The 26,970-nt window shown below is 45.8% G+C and overlaps 1 protein-coding gene and 1 pseudogene across 1 annotated transcript in view; one reads left to right on the top strand and one right to left on the bottom strand.

The window, feature by feature from the left end:
- The window catches only part of SLC45A3 (solute carrier family 45, member 3), a 19,704-nt gene extending 19,527 nt beyond the window's left edge, over nucleotides 1-177 (bottom strand). Inside the window, exon 1 of the mRNA XM_008580511.1 lies at nucleotides 74-177. The gene's annotated coding sequence lies outside the window, so the exon portion shown is untranslated. The remainder of the gene's footprint in view (nucleotides 1-73) is intronic.
- The window catches only part of LOC103596927, a 26,494-nt pseudogene extending 9,513 nt beyond the window's left edge, over nucleotides 1-16,981 (top strand).
- The last annotated feature ends 9,989 nt before the right edge of the window (nucleotides 16,982-26,970 follow it).

The following is a 26,970-nucleotide window of genomic DNA, read 5'->3' as shown; positions in this document are numbered from 1 at the left end:
CGCGAGGGCGCAGCGCCCCCGCTTTCCCGCGCCGGGACCGTCTCCCCGGGGAGGGCAGCGGGCGCGCTCCTACCTGGCCGAGGCGAGCGGCTGTCACCGGGGGACCGGCGCGTGCCAGCTCGTCACCCTCCTCTCCCCCTCACGCGCGCCAGCCGGCGGCTTTTAAATCTCCAGGTTACTCGGCGGGGGGAGAGAGCATGCGCGCTGGGGCTGCACGAGGGGGCGGGGCGAGGCGGGACGGAGGTGGCGGGCGCAGGAGGGGGACCGAGGGGTGGGGCTGGGACCCAGGACCGGAGAGCGGGAGGTCCCCAAGCTGTCTGTAGCCGCTGCGGCCGCGACGGGCAGCCCCCGCGTGTCTCCCTGGCTGCCCTGTCATTACCTAGGGCAGTGCACCGCCCCCTCTGCGGCTGGCCACCAAAACGTTTAGGTAAGAGCTACCCGGCTCCGCGGGGCGCCTCTCCTTCCCGAGGCCACTCTGCCACCATTCCCCCCCGTGCGTGCCACTCTGGCCATCCCGGTCTCCAGGCAAAGCTGCACACTCCCAGTCCAGGACCATCCCTTGAAAGGAGATGTCGCATTCTCTCGAGTTACTCTTCCTAGTGTTTGCTGTTCTCCGACGCAGACAGAGCTTCTTTATAGTTAACTCAGTCCCTCTTCCTGCAGCTAAAAGCCAAATTCCTCGGTAAGGGGGTCTTAACCCTTGACTTGGTGTCAGCACCACGCTCTCCCAAGCGAGCCAACCGGCCATACCTATATAGGGATCCGAACCCGTGGCCTTGGTGTTATCAGCACCGCACTCTCCCGAGTGAGCCACGGGCCTGCCTTTTTTCCTCTCTCTTTTTAAGGGTGTGATGGGATAGAAGAATAAGTTGCCCGTGAAATGTTTCCTGTGTCAGCTGTTGAGCAAGGTCCTGTTTCCAGAATGTCTTTGACAAGAGTACAACCATGCAGGTGGGAGGCAGACAATCGGAGTCCTGAGCTGGCCCCTGGGGTGTGGGAGCCAGTGTGTTTTTCCTCCGTGGAGTTTTATTGGAGTGGAGAAAAATCCAATTTAGGCAGATAAAAAATCCCAGGAAGATGGCTTTGAAGGGGAGGACCTAGTTGGCCTAAGCCCTGCACTGGGCACTGGGGCACTGGGTTCCAATGCTGGCCCTGTGTCAACCGGTGATGTGATGTGGGGCAAGTCCCCTCCATGTTCTGGGTGGGAGAGGGTGTTAGCCAGATGGTCTCTAAGGGCACATCCATCTGGGAGGCAGAGAAAAGGAGATAGAGAAGGGAGGGGAAATAGTGGAGCCCTGGTAACGGGGAAAAGAGAAAATGAGTGCAGGAAAGAGCAGAGATGTGAGAAATCAAGAATCTACCTTCCAAGTCACTAAACAAGTTTAACTGGAAAACTGTCTCAGCATTGCCTCCCTGGGAGCACTCTCACCTCTAGCTGGGGACTTCTGGGCTGGCCAGCTGATGGCTTTCCAAAGTCTCTGGCATACCCTTTTGTGGCCAGCAGAGAGACCTGGGTGGTGTCCTGGGTTCTTGAGCTGATGTACCCTCTGCCCAGGAAAGAGGGCAGGAATCAGGGGGAATTCTGGGTCAGCTGGAAAATTACAGAGCCAGGAGAGAGTGGACAGAGGTATTTTTCCAGGCTCGGGAAAGAAAACTGGGAGCAGGAGAGAGTTGTCCCACCTCAGAGGACTAGGAACCTCCCTCCCCCCACTTCTTGCCAGGGGCCTATGCCTTGTGACACAGGGAAGAGAAAAGAGGGCTCAGGAGAGTGAGCAGACAGCGTGGTGTGAGACCCTGGACCCCACCTGGTAGCCTGGCTACCTGAATAACTGCCCAGTCACCCCTGCCCAACAAGGTGGCTGAATTCTCCAGACCACTTCCAGCACACGGTGCTGTAGGGCCTTCTGCTCTGCAAATCTCCCCACCGCCCTTTCTGCTGATATGCCCTTGTGTAATAATAATAATAGTCAACCATTACCGACTGTGCCAGGCGCTGTTTCTAAATGCTTTTCGTGTATTAACGTATTCGATATTTAGGACAACCCAAGAGATGGGTACCATTTTCAGATAAAGAAACTGAGGCAATTCCTCGATCCAGTTACTTCCCTCCGAGGGCCCCAATCACACACAAACAGTCTCTGGGCTCCAGAAACAAGGCAGGGGCAGCAGTCCCTCATCTAGCCTGGCCAATGACTTTAGAGTCTTAGTGGAAGTCATTAATACCCATTCTACTCCCCAAGATGCCGTGTCGTTCTGGACGAATAACAACTTCTCTGGGCCTCAGTTCCCCATTAAGTCAGCTGTAAGAAAACTACCATGTCCCTTTCCCTTCCTCCCTTCTCCCTCCCCCACCATATACACACACACACACACCCTACTCCCTAGCCACTTCCCATTTATAGGAAATGGGGGATGACGTGAGGAGCAAGCCCATCCTTGGGGAACTGCTAATAGTCTGGCTGGATATTGGAGAAACCAAAGATGCTGGCAAAATGCATTAGCAGCTTCTGCCCCCCCCCCCCCACAGCCCCTCCTCATTATCCTTGGGCTCAGAGCATCCTCCTCAGTCCACAGAGATAAGACACCCAGCTGGGGCTGGTTGGCCTTGCAGAAAGCTGAGAAGCCATGAAGGACCTGAATTTCCCTCGCTGTTCCCATCTCCTCTTGCCATGTCCATCATCCAAGGGCTGTGGTCCACTTTGAGATCTTTTTGCCTCTTCCCTTGCCTGCCTCAGGATGAGTGTGAGCAGTCTCGTTAAGCATAGGGGCTACCAGTAGGGTCAAATCCTACCAGTGGTCTTGGAAGGAGGAAGGATTGGTCCCCTGGACACAGCATTTCCACTTCTGGGATTTCTCTCATGGCAAAATGATCAGAGATATGTAAGAGATGTTCATCTCAAAATTCTTTAAAATAGTAAAAAGTTAGTAACAATTTAAATGTAGAATAATAAGCCATTTGCTAAGCAAATTATGGAAAATACATTCAATGGAACACTATGCCGCCATTAAAAATGATGATATAGGAGAATTTTAGTTGACTGGGGAAATGTTTCTGATATATTACTAAGTGAAAAAAGCTGGCTACAAAATAGTTTGCACAGTGGGGTATGCATTGTTAAAAAATTACATATACATTAATGCAACGTGATTGGATCTTGGTAGAGAAAAAGGACAGTAGTGGAAAAATTGGTGGAATCTGAATAAAGTCTGTAGTCTAGCAAATAGTACTCCACAGGTATTTCCTCTGTTTTGATAATTATACTATGGGTGCGTAAGATGGTAACATTAGGGAAAGCTGATTGAAGGGCATACACGATCCGGTATTATCTCTGCAACTTTTCTGTAAATCTAGTTATTCTAAAATAAAAAGTTTTAAAAATTAGATATATATCTATAGAGAAGAAATCATAAGAAAGACATAACCAAATGGTGCATACTGGTTTTTTATGAGTGGAAAGATGACTTTTGCAGGGGCTAAGGGGACTTTTTGATATCTCCGAGTTTTCTATATGGATCATAAATTACTTTCCTAAATAGAAAGAAAAGAATGTATATGTTATTTATTATTATTATTTTTTAAAGATGACCGGTAAGGGGATCTTAACCCTTGGCTTGGTGTTGTCAGCACCACGCTCAACCAGTGAGCGAACCAACCATCCCTATATAGGATCCGAACCTGTGGCCTTGGTGTTATCAGCACCGCACTCTACCGAGTGAGCCACGGGCCGGCCCTATATGTTATTTTTTAAGGGGCAAGAATAAAATGAATTGAAGGAAGGCAGAAGAAAGAGGAATGAGAGATCGGGACTGAGGCTGCCTCCCAGTGTGGACTCCCACACCCCATTTTTGTTCAGAGGGCCAGGGTGGACTAGGAACCTGCCCAGAAGAACCAACCCTGAGCGCCTCCTTAAGTGAAGGGCTTAGAAGGGTTTGGGTGAAGAAGTAAGCTGGAGCAGAGTTTGAAAAGGGTGAAGAAAGAACCTGGAGGGTTCACACACCTGGACCGTGTTTCCACCTGCACCAAGCACGCTGAGCTTTGGGACATTTTGTGTGGACGAAAAAGAAAGAAATGAAAACCACCAAAAGAAGAGTTAGCTGCATCTTCCCTCTCATATCCTAAGCTTGGGATCGACCGTGCCTCTAGTTCTTGAGGTCACCCGGGCCTTACCCTGACCATCATCACAAGACAGTAGAGCCTTAGAGCTGCTGACAAATGAGCCCCTCACTACACAGCTAGAGAAACTCCAATTTGAGCGGCGCCCTATGCAGGGAAGATTTTAAAACAGCAACAAACATGGGCTTCAACAGCACTTTCTTCAGGAAATTTCCCAGCAGTGAACAACAGAAATACTTCTACAGGGCCAGCCCATGGCTCACTTGGGAGAGCATGGTGCTGATAACACCAAGGCCACGGGTTCGGATCCCTATATAGGGATGGCCGGTCAGCTCACTTGGGAGAGCGTGGTGCTGACAACACCAAGTCAAGGGTTAAGATCCCCTTACTGGTCATCTTTTATTTAAAAGAAAGAAAGCAAGAAATACTTCTACAAAGAGAACTTTCCTCTGTATTTAAACTTCTGAGTCTTCCCCCTTCCTCATCCAGACCTATGAGGAGTGAGGGGAGAGACCAATGATGCCTCCAAAGCAGAAAGATCCAGCTCAGCAAAGAGTAGAAGTGAGCATATGCTGAATCCATTGCTGCCATGAAAAAGGGTTGGCCTTTCTACAGGCAAAGTCAATGTTGAAAAGAAATGGCTTCAGAGGGCAAACCCAGGTAGAGGAGGGAGTCATGGGAGCCAGATCATAGCTCAAGATAGGGAAGAAGAGGCCTAAGGAAGAACATGGGGAGTTTACCAAAGGGCAAGTCCCAAGAGATTAAGCAGCTGGGGACATTGTAGGGCTTTCAGACACCAGGTAAGTGGAGAGGCTGAATGAATACAATAAGCCTTTCCAGTTCTGAAATCCAATGAAGCCCATCCCAATCTCCTCTCCAAGGACAGAACTGGGTCTTTTAACCTCTCATATTTTAAGGGCATCAGCAAAATTCTCAGAGTCAAGAAGCTCTACAACTGGCTCACGAGGGCTCATTTCTTTTTTTTTTTTTTAAAGATGACCGGTAAGGGGATCTTAACCCTTGACTTGGTGTTGTCAGCACCACGCTCAGCCAGTGAGCAAACCGGCCATCCCTATATGGGATCCGAACCCGGGGCCTTGGTGTTATCAGCACCGCACTCTACCGAGTGAGCCACGGGCCGGCCCCCGAGGGCTCATTTCTTACAAACTGAAATGACAGGACGGATTGGGATTTGGGTGGGATTGCTTGATGGGACTCAAGGCTATGAGGCAAAAGCATAAAAGGTAATGCTATCTCCCTCCCCCTCCTCATGAGGGTTGAACCAGACAACCTCCCTGTAAGTCTCTAAATGGGAAAGACACTGAGTTAACTGGGCTGGCTTCTGAAATGCCTGGAGCGTGGAGGTGATTATGTCACTGTGAATACCAGGGATTCTACCCCTGAGCTCAGACCGCCTGAGGGGCTGACAACAGGGTGGGGTTGGAGAATGGGGTGGGACAGCCAGAGGCGACAGAGCTCTGCTAGCTCCACACCTCCATGGAGATAGGTCTCTAGTCACCGACAGGCTATGTGCTATAGGGGGAAAAGAGTGGGCACCGGAATCAGACCCAATGCCACTTACTATGTATTCAATCATTCATTTCTCATTCAGTGAACATTAATTAAATAACAATTACAAATCAAGCTCAGTGCTAGGATCTAGTAACTTTACGCCTGCAACCAAGTCATTTAACCTCCAAACCTCAATTTTTTTTTAATGCAGAAAACTTGTTGAGAAGAATTCAGGCTATTGCATAAATAGTGTACTTAGGGGAGGATCTCAATGCATGTTTATTCATTCTGTCTTCTTTTTATTTATTTTTTAAAATATGACCGGTAAGGGGATCTTAACCCTTGGCTTGGTGTTGTCAGCACCACACTCTCCCAAGTGAGCTAACCAGCCATCCCTATATAGGGATTTGAACCCATGGCCCTGGTGTTATCAGCACCACACTCTCCCAAGTGAGCCACGGGCCGGCTCTCATTCTGTCTTCTGAACAGAATCCTACATGTGATGATGTACAAAGATGGACAAGATCATATGTGATACAGTTTCTGCCCTTATGGAGATAAAATCTTCTCCAGGAAATTGGTGCACAAATGTGATCCAGCAACATGTGAGCAAGTGCAAAAATCTCAAGGCTACAAACCAACTCCGGAGGTCAAAGATGATCAGAGTTCAACTGACTAAATCCAAGGAAGCTGAGCAGAGTTGGGTAAGTTCTAAGCTGGGTTTTTGAGGCCAGTAGGCTGGTGATGGTGAATGATAATTACTTGTTTCTGTGCTATACTTAATGGCTTTACAAAGCATTTTCACAGACATCATTGGGTTTGAGTCTCACAAGTACCAAGGTAGTTCTAAGGTAGGCAGTTGCCACCTCCTTTTACAGATGGGGAAACTGAGGTCAAGTAACTTGCACATGGTGGCAGAGCTGAAGAAAGTGAGATCCTGAGATCCCGTCTCCTGGATGTGCACTGAGAGCTCTGAGGTCTCTGCCTGGCTGCAGAGGGGAGAGCTCAGCTCTCACTACGTCAGTTCTGCACTTCAGCAGTGTGTTGTAGCAGCAGGAGCAGCAGCAGCAGGCTCAGACAGAGCCCAGATCAGGAGGCTGAGGAGCTCAAAGGGGATTTGGTTGCTGGCTGTGACTACAGTCTTCAGAGTGGGGAAAACAAAGGGGTCAAGCAAGGGGCAGGAGGGCGAGATAGAGGCCTGAGGTCTCACTCCATTCTCCCCTGTAGGGCTGACTCTTTGACTGCAACACAGGAATAAAAGGAGGAGGAGTTTGCTACACCCATCATTAACTGTGTTCACAGTACTGGCCCAACCAGTGGCAAGGGGGGTCAAACAAAGAGAAAAAGACTAGAACTGCAGCAAGAAGGATGAGAGTCAGACTAGAGGTGGGACTTCCCAGGGCATCTGTGGCAAAGTGTAAAATCTCTAGCCTCTCTTTTCTAAATGTCCCCTTAAGCTATCTGAGTCCAGTGCAATATAGCCCAGGGATAAATAGATGGATGACATGGCCTATGGCAAGCCCCATCTTGGGGGGTCTGATGATGTTGGGGATCCTACTGGCTAAGCAGCTTCTCCCATTCTGGAAGGGATGGCCTGAGTGTGGGATGAAGTGACTTTTGGCAAGATTTACTACTGTACCTGGACCTGTGTCTGTGTCTGGGGGAGTAAGGAAGGCAGATACTACTTTAAGTGGCTATAAAGCCATTCTCACGGTCCTGATGCAATGCTCAAGATAATAAGCAAGTGAGTAATTAATAACTAGATTGTGAACCAACCTCTTGCCTCAGGATATGGTACCACTTTTGCACAATCTATCCCCAGGCCTGCAGGAAGGAGAGGTACCAGCAGAGACACCAGCCTCAGACTCTAAAGCTCCAGAGGAACAGAAGGAGGTGATGGGAGGGCCCCCCCTCTGCTGGGCTCCAGGGCTGGGAAAGAGAGGCGAAGCAGCCACAAGTAGTGGCTGAGCGCCATCCAGCCATTTTGGCCAAAAGATACTTCCCTCCTTCAGTGAGAAATAAGAGATAGAATGCTAGAACATCCGTCCATCCCCTGCTTGTCCATAGCTGATGGTCCAGCAGACAAAACAGCTCATGAGCAAGCGGTCACACCAAGTGTGCTTGACAGGAGCACTGTGAGGGTGGGGCAGAGACTCCAAGACATACAGGGGCACGTGGTCTGGATTTGGAACAGTCAGAGAACCCTCACCCTCTACTTACCTTCTTAGCATGACCCCTGCCTTGACATTCGTCCCATTTATACATGTTTTCCCACATTTTCCCCCTTCTTCCACATCCCCAGTTACTTTTTAGTGTTTAACTCCATCTTTTCCTAGACTTTGATTTTCTTTTCTCCTGTAATACGTTAATGAATGAATGAATGAATTTCAGAGTCCCTCCCAAGACTGCCGTATACAGTTGTACATGTTATTCACTTCAGACACAACTAGGCATAGCTCATGGTTTCATCTACCTTTTTCTAATTTGCATGAAAGCATCATATGTGCAAGCAGTAGCCCTGGCACCTTCTGCGGGCGGCACTGTGCCAGGCGCTTAGAAATACCTCCCGTCTTTCACTTCCTCCACTCCAGCTCAATCTTCTCCTCCTACCCCCATTATAATTTTATGTCTACACCCAGAATATGTTCTCTAGAGACTTGGTGAGGTGCAAAGATCATGGACTCTGGAGTTAGACACATGGGCTTGCTGGCCAACTCTGCCCTTACCAGCCATAAGTTTTGGGCAAATTACCTAACTTTGCTGAACCTAGGTTGCTTCCTCTGTATGACGGGGATTATAGTATCTACATCACAGGGCTTTGTGAGGATCTGAGAGTGCTCAGTTTAGTGCCTGATATAGAGCAATAAATAATGATTTTTTCCACCCCGTCCCCCCCTACCCCTGGCACAAGCCTATTGCCCGATTCTGTCCCCATTATCCTGCCAGTCTGCGTTTGCTTCCCCGTTCCATAGAAATAGCAGTCTTGGCACAGGTGAGGCTGGCAGTGAGGTGGCAGACACGTGACAAAGGTTTCTCTGGTCAGATTCAGGAATAAAAATGTGAAACAGAGGACACAGTGGCCTACCCATCTGCAAACCTTCATGGGGAGTGTTTGTGAGAGACAAAGGTTTGCATTTTGCAGAAAACTGAAGATTCAGCAAAGTTACAAGAAGTTGCTAGGGATGGAAAAGAAGGCTCAAACATCACAGGAATCCCAGTTCACAGATTGATACCCAGATAATCTGAGACATCTCTATTTAGCTGAAGAGGAAAGACTGAGGAAGCAACTAAGAAACGTTGACCAGCCTTTGTCAGACCAACAAGTGAACCCACCTTTTCCTGAAGAGCAGTGCAGCCTTGACCAGCCTCAGCCAGAAGAACAATGTAGCAAAATGGTAAACTCCTTTCCTATTCCAAAGAACAATGAAGACATCAAAGCAAAATAAAAATTTTAAAATAAAATTATGCAAAAATTTTTTTTTTTTTTTTTTTTAAAGATGACCGGTAAGGGGATCTTAACCCTTGGCTTGATGTTGTCAGCACCACGCTCAGCCAGTGAGCGAACCGGCCATCCCTATATGGGATCCGAACCCGGGGCCTTGGTGTTATCAGCACCGCACTCTCCCGAGTGAGCCACGGGCTGGCCCAAATTATGCAAAATTTTAAAAATTTTTTAGAAAAAGAAAAATCAAGTTGAAAAGTGCAAGAACAAAAGCTAACCAATAAAAACATACCAGCCAGCTGCCAAAATAACGAAAAGCACAAGAAGAATATGAGTGGGTACAAGCTGTGTGTGCCTCTAAGAAACAAGAATTTGAGAGAAGACAGGAGGGAGAAGAACTCAAAGGCTCTACAAAAAGAAGAAAATGGACATGTCTGACGTATTGAGCAAAAGGACTAAAAAGGGCCAACAAAACTTGAATTTACAAATGGGGTATCTTCATCAAAAAACACAAGAAAAAATTAAATCAGACATTTTGTTCTTAAGGGTTAAAGTATCTGCTGACTGTCTTTTGGGTTCTTTTGTATAAATAACAGGTGCCTCCTCACAAGTTACTGATTTTGTCAACATCAACGGGATTACTAAACTATACTAAATATAAAATGTCCAAATCTTTGTTCTTGTAAAAGAAAATTTTCTATATATGCTAAAACATAATGTGATCTGTTTCTTCTTTGTTTGCCTCTGAAGGAAGATTAGACCAAAGAACTGAAGAACCTTCTACTTGGGAGACAGGCTCAAGCACGTCACTTTTGTACCATGCAAAATTTGTATGAAATAAAATGTTTTGGAAACAAACAAAAAAAGCTGTCCCTTGCATACAAATGGCACCATTTTCAAAGCACTTATATAAGCACCTCCCCTGTCCTCCTCACTACTCTGAGAGGTGAACAGGAAGAGTGTCAATTCTGCATTTTACAGGATGGGGACGTAGCATGGGAGAGCAGGTAACTTACCAAGGGCAACATGGCTACAGGGTGGCAGGGCTAGACTAGAACTCGGGGCCCACTCCCCTCTGCACTGAGTTCCCCAGGAGTCACATGGGTATTTCTAGAACTTCACCAACCCCTTCCAAGGATAAAAGAGGGGAGAGGGGGATGCCACGTGAAGTCCACACACTCAAAACCTCTCCCTGCCCTGAGCAGATGAGTGACAGAGGAAAGCCACGCCCCGGGAGAGGATGCTGTGCTAGACTGGGCAGGAAGCAGACCACTAGCTCAGTCCAACGGCCAAGGCTGAGACAGGAAGGCTCAGCCCTGTCACAGAGATGCTGAGATCAGACCACAAGCCGCGGGCTGATGTGTGATGCTCACGGAGCCTGTGATAGCATCTCCAAGGCCTTCCTCCCCTCACTCACATCACCTAGATTGGACACAACATCTTGGTGATAGAGACCTTGATCCCCTGACTCTGCTTGGGGCCTGGTATGCTAAGATTATTATTTCCAAGTCACTCAGTTACTTTGGGCCTGTGTCACCATTAGTATAATGGGGAGGCTTACTCTGTCTTTCGGGACAGTGTCAGCACAGAGATCATAGCTTGTTCCCATGAATATTCCTTCCTGGGCTTTATGGTTTTCAAAGTGGTTTCATGTGACCTTGGGAAACAGGTGTTGTTATAGGAGGGAAATGTAAACTTGGAGAAACAGTAAGTGACTTGCCAGGGCCACAAAACCACTAAGTGTTGGAGCCTGGCCTTGTCCTCCAGTCCTCTGACCAGGTCTACTTCTAAGGAAGGTGACCCGAGGGGACAGAGCCTCCTGGATGCGTGAAACTGGGGACAGCAAGAAAGGAGAATGTTCTTATGATCCTTAGAGTGAGCAGGGCAGCGGTGGGGTCTCAGCCCCGGCATTCCAGACCCCCCAGAGTAGGTGGAGGAAGAAAAAGGAGAAGGAAGGAGGCATTCAAATGCGTGCTGGCCACATAGCCACACTCCACACTGTGTCACTGCACTTAGGACAGAAGCCGGCCTTTCCTCCTGCTCCCAGCTTCCTGCTCATCCCCAGCACCCCGGATTTTGCAAGGACGGAGCCTTTGCATTTGCATTTTGGTTCTCGCCCCTTCCCTCCACAGTCCCATGAATGTGCACACACACATCCACCTGCAAGACCATTCTGCAGCCTCCCTTGATGTCGTGGGCTCCGTCAGCCCTGGCATCTCTGCCACACAAAAGGGGAGCCTCCCAAGGTGATTATAAGCTCTCCAGAAGGAGGTCTGTCATTAGGAGCAGACTTTCCACCTCCCTGAAGTGGCAAGATCTCCTGTTTTTTTCTGTGAATAGTCTGTCAGGGCTCTTGCAGACCGTACTCCTCCGTGGGGCCCGCAGTATGGATGTGGAACAGGAGGAGGAGAGGCTGCCTAGGGTTTCTCCCTTGGAAGGGAGTCGCCTTTGTCTTCGAGAGCTCGTGTCCCAAAGTCCAGCCACTTTAACCCCCCACTCCCTTCCTTCTAGAGAAAACTAAGCCCAAAGAAAAGGGAGGTCCGAAGAGAACAAGGGGGCAAGGAGCTCCTGTTGGGCCTCACTCTGGGGGCCCCTTCCCTAAAAGGCTTAGGAGGTGGACGGCTCCCTTTGGCTCCCTCTGGGATCCTGGAGGTTGGCACTGCCTCTGCAGCCAGGAGTGAAACAGGACCTTCCAAAGCAAGCACAGAGAGCCCCAGAGAGAGGAACAGTCCCCAGAGATCGTCCTGTCCATCTCCTTGACACCATGCAGTTTTTGCAGTCTCCTAGATAAGCTCCTTTACTTTTTAGAATCAGCAAGGGATCTACACACTTTTTCTGTAAAGGACCAGATAGTAACAATTTTAGGGGCCACATGGTCTTTGTCGCAACTACTCAACTCTGCCTGTACCACAAAAGCAGCCACAGATAACACATAAATGACAGGCATTCCTGTGTTCTAACAAAACTTTATTTATGGACACTGAAATTTGAATTTCATACAACTTTCATGTGTCATGAAATATTTTTCTTCTTTTGATTTTTTTTTCAAATGTAAAAACCATTCATCACTCATGGACCACACAAAAACTGGCAGTAGCCTAGATTTGGTCTGTGGATGGTGGTTTTCTGTTTATTCCTCCATCAGTGTTGCCTTGAATCTCAAACTCCTTAAATGAAAAGCATGATAAATTTGATTAAGGGAACGGAGTCGAAATGAGTGTGTAACAGCGCCCAGGCTCGATTTTACTATCTGTGGATGAACATGTGGATTTATTTTTAAACCAGTGCTTATTTCATACCTATTTTGTGCTTTTATGCAATTCTCTCATCCTCACCATAATCTCGTAAAGCCAAGTGGTAGCCTTTCTATTTTACAGATGAGGAAAATTAAATTCAAAGAGGTAAAGCAACTTGTTTGGGATTACACAGCTAATAAATGGCAACACTTGGATGCAAACCTGTACGTGGTTTTCTAGTCTCTGAGGCCAGCATTGTGCCCACATGATGGGCCTTTTCCAGTCTCCCTGCAACCTCAGGGGGATTCACTTATTACCCAACAAAATATTTGTTAAGCCCCTTCTAATGCTGGGGACACAGGTAAACAGGAAATGCGAGAACCCTACTGTCTTGGAGCACATATCCCAGTAGTGAAATCACAACTCAATAATATCAGATGACTAAGAAGGAAGTAAAACAAGACGATGAGTTTGAGGTCTGCGAGGGGGTTGGGGACGGAAGGTCCTCTGAGGAGGCGACATTTGAGCTGATCCTGAGAAACCTGCCCCATGAAGATCTGAGAGGAAAGCACTAGAACAGTAAATGCAAGGGACCAGCCTGCAAGATGGGATTGCCAGGAAGAGAGAAAGCAGAGCAAGACAGGGAGGCAGAAGCGGGGCCCGATGAGTGGGCAGAAACCAGATCGTGTGAGTTGTATTCATTAAGACATTAGTGAATTAGTATTTAATTCATTAATTATTAAAATTAATGATTAGGATTGTGCAAATTTCATTCATTAAGACATTAGAAGGAGTCAAGAGGAGGAGTGATGTGCTGTAATTTACATTTTGAAAGATCACTTTGGGAGGTATGAATGTGGCAGAAAGAAGTATTAAATCCAGTGAAAAATGTGATGATGGGTACTGAGAAGTCTGGAACAAAACAGGAAATGCGCTGTGACCACCAGAGTGGCATGGAGGGCCCTGAGGGGGCGGGAGGGCTCCTTTTGACTGGCCTCTTCCAAAGGGAACTCTGCCTCCAACCTTCTTCTTCCTCTTCTATCCTCTCCCCCACACTTGAGGAGGCAAGAGCAGAGGCTCAAAGGGCGCTGGCAGAGAGAGACCATGCATTTGAGAGGGCAGTGGCCTGTAATCCCTCGTCACCACCACCACTGGCTTCAAAGGCCATGGGCTTTTACCAGCTGGGACCCAGAGGAAGCCTGGAGCTGGGAGGTGCCAGAGACCAGAAGAGTAGATGAGAACATGAGCAGAGAGTCAAGGGCCTATAATCTCCTTCTCTTCCAGAAAGACCCAAAAGGGAGGTGGGTAATCCTTGTTCAAAAGAAAGGAAAGTGGGAACAAAGAAAGGAGAGTTCAATTTCTCTCTTTCTAGCAGCCTGGGGCTGGGGACAGTCCCATGATTGGATCAAAAGGTTAAGCATCTTCCTCAGATCAAAGGAACCCTGGGAGGAGGGCTGTGCAGAGCCAGGCACTTTCTGGAAACCATTGGAGGCACCAAGGACTTTGGCTGCATGGGGTTTGGAATTCGAAAGGAGGGTTGGTTTGGTGGATAGTTTGCATGTGCTGGGCGAGGTGGAAGAATCTTGTCCAGCATGCCCCAGTAGCCGTTCCAAAGAGGGATGCCCACTGTCCACCTCAGGCCTTTAATAAAGCAAGGTGAAGCTCTGATGGGGTTTGGAATTCGAAAGGAGGGTTGGTTTGGTGGATAGTTTGCATGTGCTGGGCGAGGGGGAAGAATCTTGTCCAGCATGCCCCAGTAGCCGTTCCAAAGAGGGATGCCCACTGTCCACCTCAGGCCTTTAATAAAGCAAGGTGAAGCTCTACTTGGATGTAGAAAAAAAAACACAGCATGGAATGCCCAGCCAAGTGGTAGCTGAACCAATGACCCCTTAGAGCCAAACCCCGTTTGGGAACGGCTACTCTGCTTTGAGACAGTGCCTGTGCACCAGAGTCCGCTGCAGAGTCCAATCTCCCTACTTGTGCTGAGTCCTGTTCTCCAGGCTTCCTTTAAACCAAATTCCTTTTCAGAGGTCTTTCCCGATTGGCACGCCCCCAAAATCTGTTACTCCCTAACTTCCCCTTAGGGAGGGGAAGGAGGAAGGAAATTAACATTTATTCGGGGACTACTGAGAGTCAAGATCTTTATATATACTATTTTATTTGTTCCTTGTGACTTTTATAAGAAAGACGTTATCTTCAATTTGTGGTTCATTGTTCATGGTCACTACTGTCATTTGCCAGCATTCTCTCTTTCTCCCTACTCCAACCAGGACAAATTGCTAGAGCAGACTCCTCAGTCATTACGTAGAATGTTGACTGAGGACCTACTCTGTGCCCAGCATGATGCTGGATAGAAAACACTTGAAAAGTTGATGTTCACATAAAAACCTGTACACAAATGTCCATAACAGCTTTATTTGTATAGCTCCAAACTGGAAACAACCCACATATCCTTCAACAGGAAGGTGAATGGTAAAACAAACTCTGGTGTTCACATACCGTGCACCACTACTCAGCAATAAAAACAGATGAACTATTGATGCACACAGCAATTTGAAAGAATCTGCAGGGAATTATGCTGAGAGAAAAGCCAACCCCCCCCAAATCACATGCCATGTGATTCCCTTTATATAACATTTTTGAAATATAACTTTAGAAATTAAGCAAAAAAAGAAAATACAATTTAAAAAACCACAGGTGACAAAGATGTTGAAATTATCAGCCATGAACTTTAAAATAACTGTAATTAAGAAGGTTTAGAAAATGTGTGACAAGATGGAAATTTTCACCAAAGAACTAGAATCAATAAAAAAGAATAGAGTAGAAATCCCAGCACTGTAAAAAATAGTAATTGAGTTTTAAGAACTGAATAAGTCAGACAAAGCTGAAAAGATTAGTGATTTGGACTATATAAATTCATAGAATATATCCAGGTTTACGCATGAAAAAGAAAAAAGAAGAAGAAAGAAAAGAAAAGAAATGGAGGACAGAATAGTGGTTGTTAGGGATTAGGTTCAGGAAGGGGAAGGGGTATGATTATAAAAGGACAACATGAGGGATCTTCGTAGTGTTGTCTGTTCAGAATCTGGATTGTGATGTAGGATACTCGAACATACCCAGGGAATAAAACTGTATAGAACTAAATATACAGAACCGTGCACGTGCATGTACGCGCGTGCACGCACACACACACGCGCGCGCGCGTATAAGTAGAACAGGAATTCTGAATAAGATTGGGGATTGTAATAGTGTCAATATCCTGGTTGTGATATTATACCATATTTTCGCAAAATGTTATCACTGGGGGAAACTGGGAAAAGTGTACATGGGATATTTCTGTATTATTTCTCATAATACACATTGTGAATCTACATAATTCACATTGTGAATCTACAATTATCCCAGTAAAACTTTCAATTAAAAAAAAAAAAAAAGGGCCGGCCCGTGGCTCACTCGGGAGAGTGTGGTGCTGATAGCACCAAGGCCGCAGGTTCGGATCCCATATAGGGATGGCTGGTTCGCTCACTGGCTGAGTGTGGTGCTGACAACACCAAGTCAAGGGTTAAGATCCCCTCATCAGTCATCTTTAAAAAAAAAAAAAGACTTGAGAGCCCTCCTGCCCTCAAAAGGCTTAACAATCTCTACCGTGTCCCCTGCTGCTTTTCTCTGCCTGGTTCTTTTATTTAGCTGAATGTAGTTCAGCTATAGTAAATGACTGTCCTGAAAGAGAAGTACTGCATGTTCTCACTCATACATGAAAACTAAGAGAGGTGATCACATAGAAGTAGAGAGTTGAATGGTGGTTACCCAGAGGCTGGAAGGGGTCAGCGGACAGTGAGAAGTTGGTTAATGGATATAAAAGTACAGCTAGACAGGAGGAATAATATCTAGGCTTCTACAGCCTCGTAGGGTGACTATAATTAACAACAATTTACTGTGTACTTTCAATTAGCTAGAAAAGAGGATTTTGAATGTTCCCAACACAAAGAAGTGATAAATGTTTGAGATTATGGGGAAAAAAAATCAGTGGTTCCTGGGGTTTCAGGGAAGGAGAGATGAATAGATGGAGCACAGAGGATTTTTAGGGCACTGAAACTATTCTGTGTGATACTGTAATGGTGAATACATAATATTATGCATTTGGCAAAACCCATAGAGCTGTACAGCAGAAAGAGGGAACCCTAATGGAAAATTGAGTTAATAATAATATATCAATATTGGTTCATAATTGTATCAAATGTACCACACCACTGTATCGTTAATAATAGGAGAAACTGTGCATAGGGGGTGGGGGGTGGGGGTGTGGAGGGGATGGAAACTGTACTTTCTGCTGAATTTCTCTGTAAACCCAAAACTGCTGTAAAAATAAAATATATAAAAATAGATGACTATCCAGATTTTCCCGAGGGAAGAAATTGCTAAATGGTCAGTGAAAGATCATAAATTCAGGTTAATCTTCACTCCTCTTCCTGATTTCCCCAATCCCAGTTGCCTCAACCTTGGCATTTGATTGTTTTAAAGGAGAATTGGGAGGTGGGAGGCACTTAGAAGCTTCAGGATAGCCCCAAGATCAGAGAAAGGTGAAAGATCTTCTCCCCCGTGGGCCCACATGGCTCGACTCACAGTTGACCAGCTTCCGTCTCACTGCAGGTACTGAAGAGACTGCTGGACCGCTGAGAGATTCTCTCTGTCTCCCCATCTCTACCTGCCACCTGCCCCCCAGTAGTGGGAAGAGGAGAGGTGCCCATAACCCTCACATCCTGGAATCGACTTCATGAGTCACCTCTCTAGGGAAGCAGCAGCCCAGCTGTTTCCTGCCCCCATGACTGCTCCCTCCCACCGCCTCACCTCTAGTCCCACACGGGACTGTCAGACTGTTCTCTAAAACCACCTCCCGGGACTGTGCTGACTGAGGGAGGCTGGGGATGGGGCAGGTGCGGAGCACTGGGCAAGATCTTGCAGCCCTGTCCTGGGACTTCAGCCAGTCTCCCTCGCCTCCCCACTGTGTCCCTGCACTCCCCTCCCCCGCCAAGCTTGAAGCAGCCGGCTCTGTCCCCAGCAGCTGTACACAGCAGGGGTGGGGGCCAGCCACACTCCCTCTCACTCCCAGGCAGCAGCTGAGAGGCTGTGAATAAAAAACTTGACTTCCTCGAGGGTCTTTCTGACGTTTAGCCTATATCCACCACCTAATCCCATACTTCGCTTGGGTTTTCTCAAAGCATCCCTGTGCTGGCCTTACCCAATGGCGGGTTTGGAGGCTTCTGCTGGTGGAAGGAAACAATTTCAGTCTCCAGGTTGTGCTGGGCACCCCTGGAGAGGGGTGGGGAAGGCAAGGAGTATAAGCAGCTGCTTCCTTTCTTGTCCTTCCCATGATACCCACGACGAGGGGGCACCAGGGACTTGGATTTCCCAGCTCAGCTGAGAAACTATTTCCTTTCATTAAAGAGGCATGTAATTAGCCCGGGGAAATGAGAGAACCCCGGTGAGTGAACACATCCTTTGGCTACGTTGACAAGAGGGGGGCTCCAGAGAGATGAGAAGGCTCCCTTCTGGCCTCCCACTCCCCAAACATACAAACACTCCATACTCTGCTTCTCTAATTCTTATAGACACACAGGCCACACACAGAAAAGAAAGACTAGGTATCTTTGGATATATGGGATACCGTTAAAATCGTATTAAATTAGGAGCACACTGTGGCAGGAGGCGGGTAGATGCAGGACTTCTCCCAGCCATGGGCAAGCTGAATTCCTAGAGTTGCTGTATTTCTTTGGGATCCTCTCCTCCCTGCTTCTGGTCCAGTCCCCGATTGCTGAATGGGCTGCAATGGTCCAGATAAAAAAGCAGAAAGCTTTCTTGGGGGTCCTCTGAGCTGGGCAAGGCAAATAGGAGCCAAGGGTTGGGCTTCTTCAGATGAAGCCAGCTTTATTCCCTGGCTCTTAGGTAGAGCCATGGAACAAAAAACTTAAAACCAAATCACTAGGGAAAAAAGAAAATCACAGGAAACATTCAGATTGGCTCCCCAGGAGACATTTGGTAACATCTGTAGGCATTTTTGATTACCATGAGCGGGAGAGGGTGCTATTGGCATACAGTGGGTAGAGGCCAGGGATACTGCTAAACACCTTACAGTGCACAGGACAGTCCCTGCCCCCAACAAAGAATCATCTGATCTAAAATGTCAATAAGTGCTAAGGTCAAAAAATGCTGATTTAGAGAAACCAACACTTCTCTGACTCTTTAGGATCAAAATTTCTCCTTCTTCTCCCGTCCTAAAGAAAAAAAAGAAAAAAAAAAAAAGAAAAACCAATCCCATCCCACACCCACAATATTGTCGACTTAACAAGATCTCACTTCCTGATTGCTTTGGGTCAACTTTTCTTCTCTTTAAGAAAAATATGAAAGCAGAACTCCTCACAAACAAGAAATTTGGCACACTAAACTAGCTAGCACATCAGCTTTCATCCCCTTCCATAGTGACACATTGAAAAGAGAAGGAGAAAACACGGCCAAGTAATAAAACAATATATACTGGAAGTAAAGAGCTCAGCCCTGCTGCTACCTGATCACCACTGTTCATTCTGAAAGTCCACACTATGCAAACAGATAGCTAGGCTGGAGGAGAGGGGTCTCTAGGCCAGTATGGTGCGAGGTCCTCCTTCAGACCCCTGCATCCACCATTTCCCTTCAGTATGGAGGGCACAGGACTACCCCAGCCACAATCACCCTTAGTTCCTAGAGGAAGGGACTACCTTGTGGTCCTTTTCTTCCTGCTTCCTGCTTCATGTTCATTTTCCATTCACTGTCAGCAATTCCTGCCCTCCCCCAGAGACTGAGACTCTTTAGCTCTGTGCTAGGCTGGAAACTGGAGTCTATCTGTCTAGGTGTGGATGTAAATTCCAGGTCTCCCCACCACACTCTGCTAAGCCTCTACAGGAAGTAGAAGGCGAGCTAAAAGCTGGACTGATGGAAACCGCCCGTGTGGCCTTCTGTGTTTTCTTCTCTCCAAGACTCAGACAAGTCCAAGGGAGCAAGGGGAAGGAACGAGAGAGCTGTGTGGGATGATTCTGCACTTCACCTGCCCAGCATCCATCCCTCATTAGAGAGGGAGGGTTAAGTGGAAGCTCACCCCCTCCCTCCACGCCTTCCCAGCCCTTATTATTATAGTCCTGTTTCCTGGGCAGAGCTCCCATATTAAATTGTTCATGAGGGGTACTAGTTACCCACCATTTCCATCATGTACCACCACCCACCACCTAACCAGGGAGATCTGACCAGCCAAGCAAATGTTGTGAAAATGTTGTTGTGACCAGCCAAGAGAATGTTGCTGTGCCTGGTCTGCACCCTTCCTGAATGTGAGGGCATTCCAGCGGAGACCCCGGTCTGGCTCCATCCCCAAGTATCAAAATGTACATAAGAAGTGTCTTGTTTGCCAGACAGTTTTCAGGACAAGTATAGGTAAACAGATAACGCCTGAAGCAAGGCACACAGGGAGGCACAGACGGAGGCAGTCGGGAGCTCTGAGACACACTGGCTGTCTGATTCCCAACCCACTACCCCTCCCCTTATTTACATAGATTGTGCCATCAACCCACCCTCAAGGGAAAACACAGTCGGAGAAAGGCAGCTTCCCTCTGCAACAAGGAGAAGCACTGTGGTTTTTCAGCCGAGGCCACTCCTTGCTTCTGCTATTGATGTATTAACTTCTCATCCCCTGGGGAAAATATTACTGAGAGGCTTTTTGCTAGGCAGTTTCATGCATGATGCTCACGGCAACCTGGAGAAGATGTTACTGAAATAGTTAACAGTCTCAGAAACTGAGACTCAGAGAGTTTAAGTGTCTTGCCAACCTGGCAGGTGGAGAACCAGAGCTCAAATCCAGGTCCCTGACTTTCCGTCTAGAGTTTTTCCCACTATATCTCTTTTTTCATCTATTTTTGGTCAATTCACTGTTCTGTGATGCTTTCTGCTAGAGGCTGGATAATCTGAAAAGCAAGTGAAAGGAACCAAAATGCAACTGATCAGTGTTAAGGCTGCGGAGTGTTGTGGTTGTAATGCTTTGTGGCCTGGGGCACATTATTTAAACATCTTTAGACCTTGGTTTTTCCTATGTAAATTGGGGATAGCAATATTACCTGTACCTTGTGGGACTGTGGTGATGATTCAATAATAGAAGGCATGATAAGTACTCGAGATGATGCCTCAAACATCGTAAGCCCTCAATAAACAGGAGCTACTGTTATTACTAAGACTTAGTATTGGGAGAAATGCCACTTAACAGCCAAAATGAGTTTTCCAGGGAAAGGTGCAGATTATTAAAAGATGTTACTACGTATGTTCTCTTTGCTCCACTCTTGAACATGAACATCTATGGTTTGTCAAAGACAGTTTCAGGGTCCAGTTGTCTTTCCAGAAAGAGAATGGGAAAAAAAAAAAAAAAAAACCAAGGCCTGAATTTACAGGAAGTCCAATAGCAGGAAGGATTTGTAGCAGTTGGCTAGAGCACGGTGTTGTAACACCAAGGTCAGTGGTTCAGATCCCTGTACTGGCCAGCCACCAAAAACAAAACAAAAACAAAGCAGAGGTGTCAGAAGAGGTATATGACAGGAAGATTCACCAAAGAGAAAAGGGTCAGTTCTAGCTCCAGTGACCCCAACAGAGGGTGAAGCAGCTAAGGGTGAGGAAAATTGTTCCTAGGAATGGCAAATCAGGAGGCAACTGTAGGATCTAGTTGGCGCTGTTAAACCAAACCCAGGCAGTGTAATAACTGGTCTGTCTCAATAACATCAATCGAGCCAAGTTGCTTTTTACAAGAAGAGGATAAGGATTTCAACCAGCTGGTCCTTTGGCATAATTTAAACTAGCAGTAGTTGTCGCACTTTACCGTGCATCAGGGCTTGTTAAATCCAGACTGCTAGGCCGTATCCCCAAGAGTTTCTGATACAACAAATCTGGGTGGGGCCGAGGATTTTGCATTTCAAACAAATTCTCAGCTGATGGTGAGGCTGTTGTCTGGGGATCACATTTTGAGAACCACTAATTTAAAGCACTTTTCTGTGGGCAGCCAGAGTATCAACCCTTACAGAACCCTTAATACTTTGCTTTCCAATATGTGTAACGTTGCATTTAGTTATTAGCCTCTCTACTCTCTTCTGTCACAATGATTAGAAAATGAAAATGTGTATTCTCAATTAAGAGTTTTATGCTGAAACAGGAAAACGAAAACAAAAAACCCAATACAAAGAAATCTCTTTCGGGCCGGCCCGGTGGCGCACTGCTACAGTGTGCCGCTTGGGAGCTCGGCGGTGCTCCCGCCGAGGGTTCGGATCCCACATACAGACCGGTTCCCGCTCACTGGCTGAGCGAGGTGAGGGCGCAACACCGAGGGTTGCGATCCCGTTGCCGGTCCCGGTCCGGTACGGGCGCAACACTGAGGGTTGCGATCCGTTGCCGGACATGAAAAAAGACAAAAAGGAAAAAAATAAAAAATAAAAATAAAAATAAAAGTTCAGTGTATTATTATAAAAAAAAAAAAAGAAATCTCTTTCAAAAATCTGATTGACATGAAAAAGAACTGACTTGACCTATCAAGTGGGTAGAGAAAGGGGGCTCAGGAAGCAGGGCCCCCTATTTCTCAGTGTGATCCTTTACCACAGGATGCTTTTATATTGAGAATCAGCCTTGCGTACATCTACCTCAGACCAAGCCAGCGTTCTGACTCGACAAGAACGCTGTGAAAGCTAAGCCAGCGGGAAGAATGCTATCCTAGTTTACAGCTAAGTTTTCTTAATACCACATTCTTAAAAGGGAACAAAAACCCAGTTCTCACGACCTTAAATGCTGAAACTTGTCCAAAATGCCTAATAAAGGGGAAGCATGTATCATGCACATTTACAGAACTCAGTAATAGTGATTGAGCTGAGAAATATGAAAATTTTACTAAAGCCCAAATGACCAATTCTATTCCCTTCAGCAAGATAACATCGCAAGAGGCTTTCACCTTCTGGGAGTTATCTTATGTATTTAAGAGGGATATTCTTAACAATCTGACAGCAGAGGGTATTACAAGATAATAGGCTCTTGACCAAAATTTCGGTATTTGTACAGTCTGACCATTACTCAACTTACATAAATCAAACTTTTTATAAAGGCCTCTTCAAGATGTTGAAATTGGGTCTTTCTTCCCCAAAGACTGTAGAGAATTTGTGGGGAAAGAGGGTGGTATCCATTTTGCAGCTTATCCTTGGGGTTCAGTTGCCAAAATGCTATCAGTCTATAAAAGAGTCTCATGATAGCCACACCCCTCACTCTCATCCCCAAAAGGAAACATTCTAGCGAGGTTTCAGTAATGTGAGAACACAGCATGTCACATTTTGTTAGTAAAACAGGTCAGCTGAGCCCCTAGGTTCTGTCCCTGATCATGACGCCAATAGATAGTTTTGTGGCTTTCTTTCTGGGGTTAAACTTGAAAGACCAAGGACACAAAAATCTGGTGATTTCATATACCAAAAACATGCTACTGACAACTGTTCCTCATCAGTTTTCTAGTCCCAATGAATGTTCTCTCACTTGAAATGTATGTCCCATAACTAGGAATACAGTTTGAAACCATTGGATAAAATTATTTTTCCTTCGAAAAGCTGAAGAAACAAACTCCAATCAGTAGTTCTGTGTACTTACACTAGGAAAAAAAAAAACCCCAGATTTTTACTAGTGCAGGTGACTTGGGATTTACTATCACTCGCTCCTCCCCTCTAAAACCACCCTGTTGTGGGCTTGTTAAAGTTTACCTTTTTGCAAGAGTGTACTTACTAATAAATAATTCATTTGTACTTCAGAGACAAAGCTAAAAGGAGTTCGGTTCTGTGGGAATGAGGTTTTTGCCTGCTATGTACCTTGCCTAGAGGTACATTGCTGCTTTTGTTTGAGGCTAGTCCATCTACAATGCCAACAGCAACTACGTGCACAGAGTCTGTTTCCCAGGCATTGGATACACACAGACTTGCTCACTCTTACAATGTCCCTTTGAAGCAGAGGAGAATCAGTCCCTTATTATCCCCATTATATAAAAAGGAGAAATGGGAATGGGGTGAGGTGTGGGTGGGTAAGTGACTTGCCCAAGATGACCCTGTGAATTCCTCTTCTGATTTCATTCACAACCAGCCACAAAACTTCTCCAACCAGATGAAGAAAGGTGATTGGGGGTTCAAATAAAACGACTACTCAGGTTATAGTGAGCATTATGTGCTATTCTCAACTCTGCTGGGTAATACCTTCACATTTTTTACACTGTTCTTTAAATTCCCTGAATAATCCAGTTTAAATATTTCATGCTTTAGTTCCTTAAACCATAAAAATACCCCAGACATGCCCATATTCCGAGATATAAACTGTATCTTAGACTTTTTCCTATTGGGGAATATGACAAAACTCTTCATTATTTACCAGTTTGGGGGTTGGAGTACAGTCACTATAATTTTCATTGTCAATAAATATTGCTGGCTAATTCAGAGGTGAACTGTAGAAGCAACAGGTGTTCTCAGCACTCCCATTTCCGCTGTCTGGTCTTATTAGTGTGTTTCCGTTTAGATTTAAATCTCCCAAAGAGAGGGGCATTTGCTTCTCTGTGGCTGCTCAATGGTGTTGACTCCTAGAGAAGAGTAAGTAGCCCATGAGGCAAATATTAGGTCTTATTGCTTCACTTAAGTGTGTGGGAAGAGAATGAGGGAAAGCAGGACAAGAGAAGGAAGGACCTGCTTTGCTGAAGACCCAAGACTGGCCCATTGTGCAAGGTCTAGGAAAACAACACTCTCTTGAACTAGATACTATGTATATCCTGTGTACCTGAAGTCATACAGCATTCCCTGCAATAGAGCTCTGGAATCTAAGCTCTGCACTGTTCCAGGTTTACAAGGAAATGCTATTTATCTTGTACTCCGACCAGCTGCGTGGCTCTCTACAGGACAGTGGTTCTCCACCCACTCTGGGGCTACCTGGTTTATGTATAAACAATATATTTGCCTCAAAAACACTACTCCCTTTGATTAGAGCGTGGTGCTGATAATACCAACATCATGGATTCAGATCCCCCAACCAGCCAGCCGCCAAAAAAAACTACCACCGCCACCAACAAAACAACACTAAGACCTTGGAAACCAACTGTTCATTCACAAAAACAAGAGAAGGAAAAGAGAGGTAGTGGTAAATTAGGTCAGAGGCAGGAGAAAAAGACAAAACAGGGGGAGCTTGGTGTTTGTAATTGAGATGTGGCATGCATTAGATATGAAGTTATGTTACTGAAACCCCAGATTATGTTCCAAGAACGAAACAGAATGTCCAAATGAATTTTTCTTGATTGCTAAAAACATTTAGTGTCTTATACAAGAACATCACTGTATCATTACTCTTAATTATGTTAGAAGTAAAACCATATTTTTAAGTGCTTAGTACAGTCATCCCTCGGATTCCACGGGAGATTTGTTCCAGGACCCCCATGGATACCAAAATCCTCAGATGCTCAAGTTCCTCATATAAAATGATGTAGTGTTTGCATATAACCTACACACATCCTCCCGTATATATCTCTAGATTACTTATAATAACTAATACAATGTAAATAGTTGTTATACTGTATTGTTTAGGGAATCATGACAAGAAAAAAGTCTGTACGTGCTCAGTACAGATGTAATTTTTTTCCTAAATATTTTCTTTCTTTTTTTTTTAAAAGATGACCAGTAAGGGGATCTTAACCCTTGACTTGGTGTTGTCAGCACCACGCTCAGCCAGTGAGCTAACCGGCCATCCCTATATGGGATCCGAACCCGGGGCCTTGGTGTTATCAGCACCGCACTCTCCCGAGTGAGCCACGGGCCGGCCCCCTGAATATTTTTTTTTTGTCTTTTTCCGTGTCCGGCAACGGATCGCAACCCTCGGTGTTGCTCCCGCGCCTCGCTCAGCCAGTGAGCGGGAACCAGTCTGCATGTGGGATCCGAACCCTCGGGCGGGAGCGCCGCTGCGCTTCCCAAGTGGCGCACTATCCAGTGCGCCACCGGGCCGGCCTGTCCCTGAATATTTTTGATCTGAGGTTGGTTGAATCTATGGATGCAGAACCCCTGGACATGGAAGGCCAGCTGTATTTTTATTTCATTGGGCTGAATTAATGAACTACAAAAGAACCAATTTATGGCCACAGAGTGAGGATCCAGCGTATGTCACTGTCTCTACACACTTGTTGGTAAAGACCTGTGTCTCACATACACACACAAAACAAAATATAAAACCCCCAAAGTGACCAGTGTTTCACAATCTATTTTTTGTTAATTATATCACTACAGGTTTAGTTCATTGTGAATGAGGGTCACTTCTTATCACATAACCAAGTAGGTAGGGTTGCCAAATTGGTATTTATCATATCCTAAAATTTAGGACGTTTTTCTTGAATCAATGACTTTGTACGTCGTTCAGAGCCTTACTTAAACCATCAACCCTAATCTCTTGCAGTCAGGCTCAGGAGAGCCCTGACTACATACAGACTACATATTCCTGTTCCTACCCAAGATGGAAAAAGTTAACTATTAGACACCTATGCTGCACACCAGCCAAGCAGGTGGTCTCATACATTCTAATAAAAGGGCATGTAAAAGTGCTTAATAGCTAAAACATTACCAATAATAGTAATATATATGTGCACTCTTCTATGATCTACCTGTTTCTTAAAGTTAAACAAGTCACTTCTGGGTATAGTAATATATATGTGCACTCTTCTATGATCTACCTGTTTCTTAAAGTTAAACAAGTCACTTCTGGGTATAGTAATATATATGTGCACTCTTCTATGATCTACCTGTTTCTTAAAGTTAAACAAGTCACTTCTGGGTATAGTAATATATATGTGCACTCTTCTATGATCTACCTGTTTCTTAAAGTTAAACAAGTCACTTCTGGGTGTCAGCTTAGAACTAAATCAAGGCAAACAATTATTTCCAACATTTTATGTTATCATATTATAAAGTAAATTTGCTTTACTAGGATGGAAGCTCTGGTTGCACCCTCTCACTCCCTGACCCCAGAATTAACACAGCATTTATTTCACAATATTTGTCCAGGACTTTACTGTTGGAACAGGGGGCACACCCATGAGTAACGCTGATTTTTCCTGTAGTGACCCAGTCAAAGCATATCAGAATTGGTACCTGTCCATTCTATAAAGATAATGGAGGGAAAGAGAAGTATGCCATCAAGATAAAGGAATATAAAGTGCCACATTACCTTGAAAACAAGTCTCAGTATTCACTGTGTATGAACACATATCAGTGCTAGTTGTGCAAAAAACAAGTTATTGAGCTGGAGGACAATTTCAAAAGGCAACACCTGTTTCAATATAGGACCAAGAGTTTACAGCTGCATTTTGAAATATCAACATACACTTTCATTTTGGGATGTTATCCACGTAGGTTTGGGAGTTGTAAAAAGGGGAATGACATAAGAGGACAGATGCACATGAATCGAGAGATCCGATTTCCCATTTAAAATTCAAAACATTGCTGCTGCATATACTAGGATGATAAGTGGATACACTGACCACAGAACCTCTATCACCCAAGTAGGTGGCAGGGTGTCCTGAGACAGTGGATGCTGAGCCCAGGGGACAGCATCTAAAAATGAGA

Source organism: Galeopterus variegatus, unplaced genomic scaffold (genome assembly GCF_000696425.1).
Source record: "Galeopterus variegatus unplaced genomic scaffold, G_variegatus-3.0.2 Scaffold86, whole genome shotgun sequence".
Classification (NCBI taxonomy): Eukaryota; Metazoa; Chordata; class Mammalia; order Dermoptera; family Cynocephalidae; genus Galeopterus; species Galeopterus variegatus.
This window is presented reverse-complemented; position numbering and strand designations above follow the sequence as displayed.